Source organism: Mustela nigripes, chromosome 8, assembly GCF_022355385.1.
Source record: "Mustela nigripes isolate SB6536 chromosome 8, MUSNIG.SB6536, whole genome shotgun sequence".
NCBI lineage: Eukaryota > Metazoa > Chordata > Mammalia > Carnivora > Mustelidae > Mustela > Mustela nigripes.
Genome location: NC_081564.1, coordinates 76,108,618 through 76,121,075, shown reverse-complemented (window position 1 = coordinate 76,121,075; position 12,458 = coordinate 76,108,618).

Sequence of the window (12,458 nt, the reverse complement as noted above, 5' to 3'; positions counted from 1 at the left end):
TGGAGATGATTTAAAATGGATGAAATTGTTTCCTTTAGTAATCCATTGAATCCCAGGTGTCTGAATTATTTTTTAACACCTTATCTGCCATTGGCTGAGATGATTAGGATGATGTGGCAGCCAAAGAATTTAGTTCCAAATGACATCGTTTTTAAAAATAATATAATACTGACTTAGAAAAATTGCAGCCTTAACCAAACAGCAACAAAGGCAAGAAGAATTCGTTATTGCAACTTCAAATAACTATTCCATCAGAGTCATTCTTGACCATAGTTTATCTTAATTTTAATTTGTAATGCAAACCTGCGGTGTTAGGTGGTTTTCAAATTTTTCTGGAGACCTGGGAAGCAAACTCCTATGCTGCTGTCCCGTTAGCATGACAGAAGACATCTTATCTATGCCATCCGCAGATTCTGCTTTAAAGACATTGCGGGATAAGATGTAATTAGATATTTCTGGAGGCTGGTATACACAGGGAGAAGATAATTGAGGAGGAACGGCAAGTACTGGAATGGTTACACGAGCAAAAACTACTGCATTTCAAGTAGGTGAGACAGGAGGCAAAGGGGAAAAGCAAGGAGAAAGCTCTGAAATAAGCAGTGTTTGATACCACTTTGTCCTTTCAGTTGGGGTAGTGCTCCCAGATGGCAGGAAAATGTCAGCAGCAGCAGAGGCAGGCTTAAATGCCAAGGGGGTCCGCTGAATATGGCACAAGCAATCTGGCATTACTGAGAACAGAGCAGCAACCAGGCAAGAATCTTTATGCCATCTATAAAACTTAAAACAGGATGTTTATTTCACACTTTGCTCTGGGATTGGACTTAGGCAGTTCACATCTCCCAGTGTTTCTTTGTTTATAAATTGGGATACAAACACTAACCTAGTCCAGATCTATTGTAGGGGGAAAAAAAAAAAACACACACAAATAAATGTGACCGAGAAGGATTTTGAAAAAATAGAGGTACATCAGTGTCTTTCCCTGGATTTTCTAAGAATATTAATAACCAGAATCTTTCCTTCTTCAACTCCCTTAGATGGGGGGGGGGGGCAAGATGGCGGGGAAGTAGGAGGAGGCGCCTTTTCAACTTGTACCCCAAAGTGAGCCGATAACCTACCAAAGAACTCCAATCACCCATGAAATCAGCCTGAGATCAGAATTATACACATCTGGATCTCTACAGGGGGAGAAGATGCCAGTGGGCAGGTAAAGTGGAGTGGGAACAGCGGACTGATATTGGGAGAAAAACAAAAGGGGGAGGGAGCCACCAGAGGCAACCGGTTGGAAAGTAATACCCCAATACCAGCGAGAGTGCCCTGCGTCTGGGGACCAGCATTAACTTGGAGACTGGTCAACTCCCTTAGATATTAATCAGTCAATACTTTTGATATACATAATAGGTTTTATGTTATACTTGGTGTATTTGAAGGCACAGAAATAGAGGAAGATACAAAAATGTTCCCTCTTTTTTTTTTTAAGACTTGAAGTGCATGGCAAATCCCTTGCACATATTAGTTACTCAATAAATATTTGCTTAAATTCTTTAGCCTTAGTAGAAAAATACTAAGGAGACTTAATGCATTCTTCTTAAGCAATCAGAGCAAAATCATGTATTTCGAACTGAGAGCAAACAAGGATTTCACTGATTGTACAACGTGGAAAATACTGTAAAAAGGAAGCAAGACCCTAAGAATGTTTCTCCTGCTCACCAAGGAGCCAGGCACTAACCAGAGCAAAGCACAACCTACAGAAAGAGAAATTCTTCCTGGAAAAGTAGACAAAAAAAAATCTAGCTTAATTTTAAACTTAATTTTCGTTGTTTTTTTTTTTTTTTTTAAAAAAAAAAAAAAATGCAAAATCCAAAATGAACGGGTAGCCAATTTAACTCCAGCTCAAAGTGGAAATATTTCCTAAAAGAAATATTCCAGTAGGAATTAGAATCCAACTTCCATGATTAAACAAATAAAAGTAAATGGATTTTCATTTCAAAATTGAATATGATGGGGCACCTGGGTGTCTCAGTGGGTTAAAGCCTCTGCCTTCGGCTCAGGTCATGATCCCAGGGTCCTGGGATCGAGCCCCACATTGGGCTCTCTGCTTGGCAAGGAGCCTACTTACCTTCCTCTCTCTGCCTGCCTCTCTCTCTGCCTACTTGCAGTCTCTGTCTGTCAAATAAATAAATAAAATCTTTAAAAAAAAAAAAAAGAAAAAGAAAAGTGAATATGCTTTAACATTGGGAGCTATGATTCTACACTTTTTTACTCAACTTGTAAAGGACAGATTAAAACAGAGTCATCTTTATGTGGAGGCAGAGAAAAATCAAGGCCATCCCACCTCAGGTTTAGCTTTAGCATAAGGGCCATCTCAGACCCCTGTGCCCAAGGGCTGAACTTTCCCCTACTTTACTTTAGTTTCAGGAAGCCCCACCCTACTTTAGTTCTAAGGACCCCCACCCTACTTTAGTAAGCCCCACCCTGCTTTGGTTCCAGGAATCCCCACCTTGCTTTAGTAACAAGAACCCATAAATACCCCTGCCTTAACTAAGCTTGGGGTCCAAGTCCCTACTCCTCTTCGTTGGGTATACTTGGGCCCACTCTTAAGCTTGTCAAATAAATCCTCGTGTGATTACATCGGTGTTGGCTCCTTGGTGGTTTCTCGGACACGAAAACTTGGGTATAAGTTTTTTATGGTCATAGTTAAAACCCCATAAGGTGATTTTCATCTTGATGACCAGAGTACTAAGCACATTCAGTTGCACTGAGCTAATTTTCTGTAAAGTACCTAAAAGGATGCTATAGAAACTGAAGTTTCTGCAACAGTGCAGGCAGGGTTTTGTTGCTGTGGCATGGGCTTGCTGCTCCCTGCCAGGGCTGAGGGCACACCCTGAGCCAGCTGTACTGTCAGGAAGCTGCTTAAGTGACTGGTAGGGTCTTGTTCCACGTAGAGGTTGACAACATAACTATGTGGGCCGAGACCAAGGCCAGATTAGTGGTGGGAGCGGGAAAAGAATTGCTTAACCAGAAGATGTCAGAGCCAAAGCCAGAGAGAAAAAGCTACTGCAAAAAGCTGGATCTGGAATTTAATTATCTAGAAGGTTCAGAGAGCCCCAAGCCAGCCACTGATGGGGCAACCCATCCACTGCCTTAAACTGAAGCTAGAGTCCGCTCAGTGGCCACCTCTGGCAGTGCAGGAACTGGGAGCTCAGCTGTGTGGTGACAGGGACAACCCTCTGCAGGGGTTGGGTGCATTTTTCCAACCCTTGGCATCTTGTTTGTCCATCAGCCCCATCAGCCCCAAGGCTATGGCGAGGCCTTGAAAGACTGTAAAAGCTAGATTCTCACCAGAGAATCAGATCTGTTCTCACACCCCCTTCACACTCTAGATCTACCCAGACATCTCCAACTTGCTATCCTATTCAGGTTTCAGCCCTGAATATAGAAAATATGTTCTATCATTGGTGAGAAGGCCAGAGGAGAACTCAGACTCATTTTTCAATGGGGTGTTTTTTTTTTCTATGGGGTGTTTCTATGGGGTGTTTTTTCTATGGGGTGTTTCCTACACTTGTCGACTAGATATTTTTAAAGAAGAACATCATCCCTTACTGCTAGACCATCCAGATTCCAAAATCAGCCTATCATTCTCAACTGAAGACCTCTTGATACTTCTCTCCTTGCCTTTGGGCATGATGCCCCTTTGATCACATCCTTGATTAGTGGTAACAAGAGGGTTTTAGCTTCACTTTTATAAAGGACAATAGAGCAGGGTGGTTCAGAGTGAGGACTCTGTAATTAGATTTCCTATGTTCAAATTCTGCCTTTGTCATTTACCAGGTGTGTAATTCAGGCAACTCCCTTAGCCTTTCTGTAATTCTGTTTCTTCCTCTAACAGTAAATACAAGCATCACCTACCTTATTAATGTTCACGTTGTAAAGCACTTAAGCCTGGCACACTCCATAAAATGAGCTAGAATTACTCTTCTGGAAAATATGTCCCATTTTCTAGACCTACATCCCTCAGACGTCACCAACCTGACTGGAGTTCTGATTCTGCCCCTCCACCTCTACCATCTCTACCACGTTGCTGATGATGCCCCCAAGGGACACATGTTCTATTATGGCATAATTTTGATGAGACAATAAGGGGATATATTTCCTATCATGCTCGAATCTGATTTAAAAGATGGTCTTTCAGTTACTCAGCAATGGGATAAAAAGAGATTAAAAGGCCAGAGATAAATCTTACAACATGTATTTAATGTAAGAACACTGTAGAATCCACATTTCACAACCCCTGGGGTGGCACTTTATCTAAATTATTCTGCATCTTGGAAGCCTTATTAGTATTTGTACTTTATGGGCAGACGCTGTGCACTGTGCTATTACATTTCCAGATGGGAATGAGAATCATAACATCCCTGAATTGTTCTTGCTAAGCATTTATACAGATGAACAAAATAATTCCGATAAGAAATCATAGAAAAGAGGAAAACTTAGAAGTGTCATAAAGAAACTAAATTCTTTCTGAAGTAAATGTCAGTGACTCTGACCTCATTTAATATCTTCTGTTACTGTTCTGCTGTTTGATTTATGAGAAAATATATGACAAAATCAGCTACCCTTGGATGATCCAGTGGTAGATTTTTTTCATTCTGAGAATCAACTCAGGAACACTCACTTAACCACAGAATATATTCAATTGACATCCTCAAGTGTCTATTTTTCATCCTTCTGTGATATTATTCCTCTTAAAATTTTTATTCTTCCCAATATCAGACACAGAAATACATCTCAATTATCTTGAACCCTTCCCCAAAATTCATATGTTTATGTCCTAACCCCCAGGATTGCAGAATATGACTGTTTTTGGAGATGAGTCTTTTGAAGAGGTGATTATGTTAAGACAGGGCTGTAAGGCTGTCTGATCCAATCTGACTGGTATCCTAATGAGTAGAGGAAATTTGGATACACAGACACCAGAGGCATGAGTGCACTGAGGGAAGCAGGAGGGTGGCCATCTGCAAAGCAAGGATAGATGCCTCAGAGGAAACCAATTCCGCTGGCATCTTGATCTCCAGCTTTTAGCCTCCTTGATGGTATTCTATTTGAGAGGAAATTTATCTCTGCTGTTTATGCCACCAGTCTGTGGTATTTTGTTATGGCAGCCCTAGAAAACGAATACAGAACCCAGTGCAGCAAATGGCCAACTTCGGCACCAGATTCAAATGATCAGCCGAGCTCTATCTTGGCTCATACCAGAATCACCTGACCCTGACAATTTGCCTGGGCAAAGCTTCCAAATCCAAATAATTCTCCAACAAGATATGAATGACTACATTTTCCCCATCAAGTAAACTTTCTAAAGCCTGCCTCCCATGGTCAACAAATCTTGAAGAATCAGGCAAAGACTAATTCATTTAACTTTTTGACTGTTTGGTAGCAATCTAAATTACCATATTAATCAGATTGTGTTTATGTTGCCCAATCTTTAATACCACGCTTCGGATTCTATTTTTATCCATCCCTTGAACGTCTATACAGATATTTATTTGCAAAGTCTACAATGATCAGGGGCTTTTAGCCCTGACTTGTTTGAAGAAGCCAAGGGCACCTGTACGAGATCGCTAGGGCTGCTCTAACAAAGGGCTACAAACTTGGTGGCTTGTAACAACAGAAATCTGTTCTCTCACAGTTCCCTCTCAAGGTTGGAAGTCTGGACCCAGGTACCAGTCGGGCTAGGCTCTCTCTGAAGGCTCTCGTGGAGAACCTATTCTAAGCACCTCTCCCAGCTTCCACTGTTGCTGGCAACCTGTGGCGTTCTTCACTTGCGGACGTTATCTGGCAGGTCTCTGCCTCCATCGTCACATGCTGTGTCTCTCTGTGTGTCTCCTCTCTTCTCATAAGGACTCCAGTCCTCCCTACTGCCGTATGGTCTCATCTTAACCCATAACACAACAACTCTATTTCCAAACAAGGTCACATTCTTAAGTTCCAAAAAGAACATGAACCCAGTACAGCATCTAAAAAATGCAGATGTCCATGCCAGACATGAGCAGGTGACTGACAAGACCCTGGATACATTTTCTTTGCAGTGTTTGAACAACTAACACTAGGTTGAAAAGGGACCACAAAAAGCAAACAACACAGACCAGAAAGAGAACAAAGCGGCTTTCATGGTAAAGAAAACAGAAAAAAACTTGTTCAGGAAATAAATGCAGAAAGCACTCTGTAGTTTCTTTATTAAAAAAAAAATAGCTTTATACAGTAAATTATACAGAGTTAGCCCTAGCTTAACTGTTAAGACTAATAATAAAGGTCAATTCTGGGGCACAATTACTTGCTAAATCTTATGTAAGTAAGTGGCAGAGAAAATCTCCACTGACCTGTGGGTGACTTTCTTCCCAGAACCATGGAACAACTCATTCCATTTCTGAGCTCCAGGGCTCTCCCTGAGACCTGCTAATCCATTCTTTCCCAACTAAGTTAAATTCAGGGGATGCTACTGAAACATTTCTTTCTTTAAAAATTTTTAAATCCTATATTTTGTAGTGGAAAACACAGATCAGCAGCCCCTGATCTCTATATCTCCTGTCACCCTAAGATCTATAGCCACAAGATGTCGTCCACCACCTTCCCACACTAATCTCTCTCTCTCTCGCTCTCTCTCTCTCTCTCTCTCTCTCACACACACACACACACACACACATATCATGGTTCCATCCCATTATGACATGATTTTCCGTTGTCAAATAAAAAAAGAAATTTACCTTCAGTCTGCTCTAATTTTGCCCCTACTACTTATTTCTCTTAGGAAGCCCCCTCCTCTCTGTTGGCTTGCTATTGTGGAAGTTAGTTTAAATGGGATTGTCTCCATAAAACTTTTCCCAATCCTAGGAGGCACAAGGAATGAGCCTCTCTTTTGACCTCCCATTGTACTTTGTTTAGATCTTTTTCACTGTTTCCCTAAATCTTGTTAAAATCATTCATGTGACTTCTTGGGACCACAGAGCTTACAAAAAAAAAAAAAAAAAAGAGGGACGTTAGAAGACATGTGACAATAATATTACTCAGAAGACAGAAAACTTGAAAAGGTCAGATTTCTTACTTTCAAGTACACAATAATCTCTCTTAAAATGATGGTTTAAGACGCACTTTTTTTTTTTAGATTTTATTTATTTATTTGAGAAAGAAAGAGAGAGCATGAGTAGGGGGAGGGGCGGAGAGAGAGAGAGAGAGAAGCAGACTGCACACACTGAGCAGGGAGCCTGAAGTGGGGCTTCATCCCAGGACTCTGAGATCATGACCTGAGCCAAAGGCAGACACTTAATTGACTGAGCCATCTATCCCTATCCACAGCAACAGGGCAACTACAATTTGCCCAAGACCAAGAAAGCAATTATTTCCAAATCACAAGAGAAGGCATTCTAGTGAGCATTCCACACACCTTCAGTGGTATCACTGATGCTGAATTCATCACAAAAAGTCAAAAGAGTCAATTGATTCATCATGTAGAAAACTGAATACCTTTTACATAATAAAACACAAAGTAGGAAACTGGTTTAGTGGTTGGCTTCCAAGTAATGAAAATATTCTAGTTCTTAGTATTTAAAAAAGGCAATTTTCAAATATTATACACATTTTTAACTCAAAAGACTTTGTCTCAAGCAACTTTGCAACCTACCTTTAAAACCTGAAGATTTGTTAGAGTGGAGGATGTTCATTTTCATGTATATTTATTATAGAAAGCAATTAGAAGCCAGAAAGCCCAGGATATTTCTGTAATAGCATTTGGAAGCATGATCTTTTCATAGGAAACAATACCAAATTGATATGTTTGTTTAGAAACAATCAGTTTTGTTGCTAAGAGAGTAGAACTTAGAAGTTCTCATCACAAGAAAAAATAATCTGTAACTATTGTGAGATGAAAGATATTAACTAATCTTCAGGCAATCATTTCTCAATACCTACCTATATCATTATACTGTAGACCTTAAACTAATACAGTATGTCCACTATATGTCCACTATAACTCAATATGTCCACTATAACTCAATTTTTAAAAAGTAAAGTTTAAAAAAAGCAATCAGTTTCATGGAATCACATACTTTTAAGTGGAAATAATGTACCAGTGATAAAATATGAGACAGATAAATGTCTTTTAATCCACTCCCTTTGCCAATCTACTCTTCCTCAACATAAACATAATGCTTTAGTATACTGATACCACTGAAAAGAGAGAAACCATAAATCTGATATACTATTCCTTTTTTTAAATTTTTTTTAATTTCTTTTTGCGTAACAGTGATATACTATTCTTAGCTGAAATCCTCGACACATTTTCCAGTAATATCTTTTTTTTTCATGGTATAGATTTGCAATGAATCAACATCAAGCGGAGGCTCTTGTTTGTAACACAAACTGTGCATTTGGGGGAACACACAACATCAATGAAAACTTCATAAAGAGTGCTTGCTATTCTTGAGATTTCAATCAATGAACATTAAAAGAAGCATCTGCAGTTGCTAGTTCTTTTACAGCCTCTCAGTGGAAGTTAACAGCACCCAGAAGGGCTTAGCTTTACTTTGTTTTTTAAGAGAAGACATGAAAACATGTCCGTTAAAGCTCACAGACCGCATCTATAGAGCTGATCAGGGACGAATTCAAGAAAGCCCACACCTCCTTGATGGGGCTATCAGAGAATTCACCCAGTGAAGGTGCTCTCTGGTTCTTTCTTGTTTTGTTTTCCTTTTACATCCCAAGACTCCAAACAGCAATTCAGTTTGATCCACTGAATTTTGCCATAGGATTAATTTCAAACACTCTCAGTGGAGTGCCCAAGACAGCGACGGCCATGAGTAACTGCTGTAAGTACTCGCACAATCAAAACCTTCCAGAGGTACACGAGCATGACTCCTCAAGACCTGATCTATAGAACAATCTGCCTTAGCTTTATACAGCAATGTCCTGACACTCCAGCCAGACAGGAAACTGACTCCTACGCAGATCACTTAGCACTACTATAAAATAAATAATGAAAACATACATTCACTCTTCTCAATGCACTTACATTACAGTAGGGAACATGAAATGGACACAAATAACCATAATCCATGTCAGAAAGTGATTTTGAAAAGTTAGGAAAGTATATATAGAATGCGCTGGTTAATCAAAGTGAAGTTCTTTTCAACAAAGACAATTAAGAAAGGCTTGATAAATGCCATCTATTGTTTATTCATCCCGTTATTCACTAACAAACATGAATCCAGTGCATAGTATCAACTAGGTATACGCTGGAGATGAAACATAGCAAGTTATTCTTCACTCCTGATTATAAAAACAAGACAAAATCACTATTTTTAAATTGCCAGAAAGCAATTTATTTCCTGTGACTTCTAAGGGCAGAAAAACCAATTTCCCGTTTGTTCTCAAGAGACCACTCTGGTGAGTACTTTCCGTTTTACAGCTTGGCCACCCTTTTCTGCAGCTTTGAAGCAACTGCAAACACTAGTAAAATAATCCAAAGCTTCAGAAAGAGATGCTAATTATTCTGTATTCATTGTGTAAATCGGTGAGGATACAGATAGCAGCAGGTTTCTGAGAGCTTTCTTTTTTCTTGTTTCTTTATCAAATCCACCAGAACAAGAAAGCAGGGGTCCTGGGTTTGGGCTCTGAGGACCAAGGGCAAGATTGAGGGGAATTCCACAGGGAAAAGGACAGAGGTCTCAGCAACAGACAGGCAATGGGAGCTGGAAATGAAGAAATCATGGTGAACCCCTGTGCAAGCCTGGCTGACAGCCTCCAGGAGAATGTTCTCCAACACCCAACGTTAACTATTCCTCATCTGCAAAGTGTTCAAGTCAGCCTCTTGTTGGCTAATCTGGGGTGCTGTGCCAGCATTTAAGGGAAACCCAGAGCAATATGGAGTGGCAACTCAGAGAAGGACAAAGCAACAAACAGAGCCAAAGATCCTACCGCAGACCCCTCTGAACAACAGAAACAAAGCTAGATCCCTCGTCCTGCCGGGAAGGAGAGGGAGGGCTCTTGCCATCACATCTGCACCTGCAAAGGGAAGCAGAGCTGGGTGGGAAGGGAAACCTGGGGACCCTGCAGTTCTCACAAATGAGTATTACTACATGCTCTCTGCTTGCAGAAGACTCACTGTCTTGGGCCTTGATAAATGAGGAAAGTTCAAACTCCTTTGGGGGGGGGAGGGTGAGGAAGATGAGCAAAGGCAAAAGCGGAGACTCCCAGAGCATGCAGGGCTCTCTCTCTTTTTTTTTTTTTTCCATTGGAAGAACAAAAAGATTTTCTCTGCTCCAAAAAGTTTACTTAAAATGGACTTTTGGAACCTAGTCCTAAACGGAGGACTTAGAAGAACACACCATACTAAATCTTCACAGCATGGCCGGAAGAGAGATTTCTACTTGAGAACTGTAAACATGAACAATTATTTTTGCTTCCTAATTTGCAATCAGTAATGAGGTAGCATATTTTAAATCCAAAAAAAGCCATCATCATCAGGTATCATTTATAATCTTAACCTAGAAGTATATTTTAAAATGTTTCACAACAAATATCTTGTTTTATATGATTGCAACAAATCTTGCTTTTTTATTAATCTGACTCTTCTAATGCTAATGATGAAGTTTTAGAACGTAGCTGAGGTTCAGTGGGGTGGAGTCTGGAGCCGATGACCAAGAAAGAATTCTTGAGACATCTTTGATGCAAAGGGGTGGTTTATTAAAGCACGGGACAGGACCCGTGGACAGAAAGAGCTGCTGCACTGGGGTTGTGAGGGGGGGCAGGTTATATACATGGGGTTGGGGGAGGTAAAGAAAAAGGGAGGTTTCAAAAGAACTTTCATATGCTGAAGAGCACCTACAAGATAACAGAGGCCTTGAGGCCTTTTCGTTGCCAAGGTTTTTTTTCCCTCTAGCAAGGTATGAACATTAAGATAGTTGGGAGATTCCCAAAGAACGTCACATATGCGGTGGGGGGGGGGGGAGGTTTCAGGGTGTCAGCTTTTGCTTTGTCCTCAGTCAGCCTTCTGTTCCCTCATCAATAACGTTTGCCTAAAAGTAATGAAAACATAATAGGTATTGATGATAATAACAAATATCTTGTATTCGCACGAATATCGCTTTTAACAAATTTTAAAACATTAGCAGAGACATGGTTCTTATAATGTTCAAAGGTTCTTCTCATTATATTCTCTCAAAATCCTGACCCATTTTACTGGGCATGAGACATCTCCATCTTTTGAAAGAAGAATAAGACACACAGGTTAAAAGACTAGGTCAATACTACAAAACCACTTATTGGCTTAACCTTCTAACCCCTAATCCAAATTCTTGCTAGTATCTCAAAATGCCTCTCTTGTGTCTACAATAATCCCCAGGTTTGTAAGGTCCCCAGGATAAAAAGTCATCCCTAACAACTAATCAGTTCACTCATATTGTGAATTAAATTAACTATCCTTTTTAAGAAATTAAACCTGTTTTTTTTTAAGATTTTATTTATTTATTTGACAGACAGAGATCACAAGTAGGCAGAGAGGCAAGCAGAGAGAGGAGGAAGCAGGCTCCCTACTGAGCAGAGAGCCGGATGTGGGGCTGGATCCCAGGACCGTGGGATCATGACCCAAGCCGAAGGCAGTGGCTTTAACCCACTGAGCCACCCAGGTGCCCCTCAAACCTGTTTTTGATAGTGTTCATCTATCAATTCAAGCAATGTCATAATTCTGGGAGACAAGCAGAGACTGTGGATAGACACATTCAGTCTGAAAGAATTAATCTGTTAATATCTAACAAATATTTATTATATTCCACATTCAGCAGTGTTTGACATGCTTTTTGTTACACATTGAAGAAGAAAGCACACACACATTCTAAGACATTGCCTTTAGCCAAAGCAAGAATGTCAGGCACAATTTTTTTTCAGTTATATTGTGTTGCAGGTGGAATCACTACCTCCAGAGGCTGATAATAAAGAAGTAAGGAGAAATGTGGACTTAAGTTGATTTAACAAAGGAAATTAATGTAATTAGGATGATGTGATAAGCCCCAAATTGGGAAATAATATGTCAGATAAATTTTCCCATCAGCCCACCAGTTTCATGCTCCAAGCAACATGACGTATACTAACTGGGGCCACTGTTCCACAGCAAAGAAATACTGCTATGTTTTTTTAAAATAAGGAAACGAGGTCGGATATAGGATGTAAGTGGATATAAAAAAAGAAAAACCACAGTTGCAGAGGCCACATGTAAACATGCAGAGGATGTTACATATTTAGAAACAATCATTTTAAAATTAAGAATATTCTCTACTAGGAAGTGATCTTGAGAAAGAGAATTAACTTTAACACGTGTTTTTCCCCAGTCAAAAGACTGTCAGAAGTCTGTTTGACAGTCACACAAGAGAACAAGTTTCTAACATAGAGGACGAGATGAGAAATAAAAGATA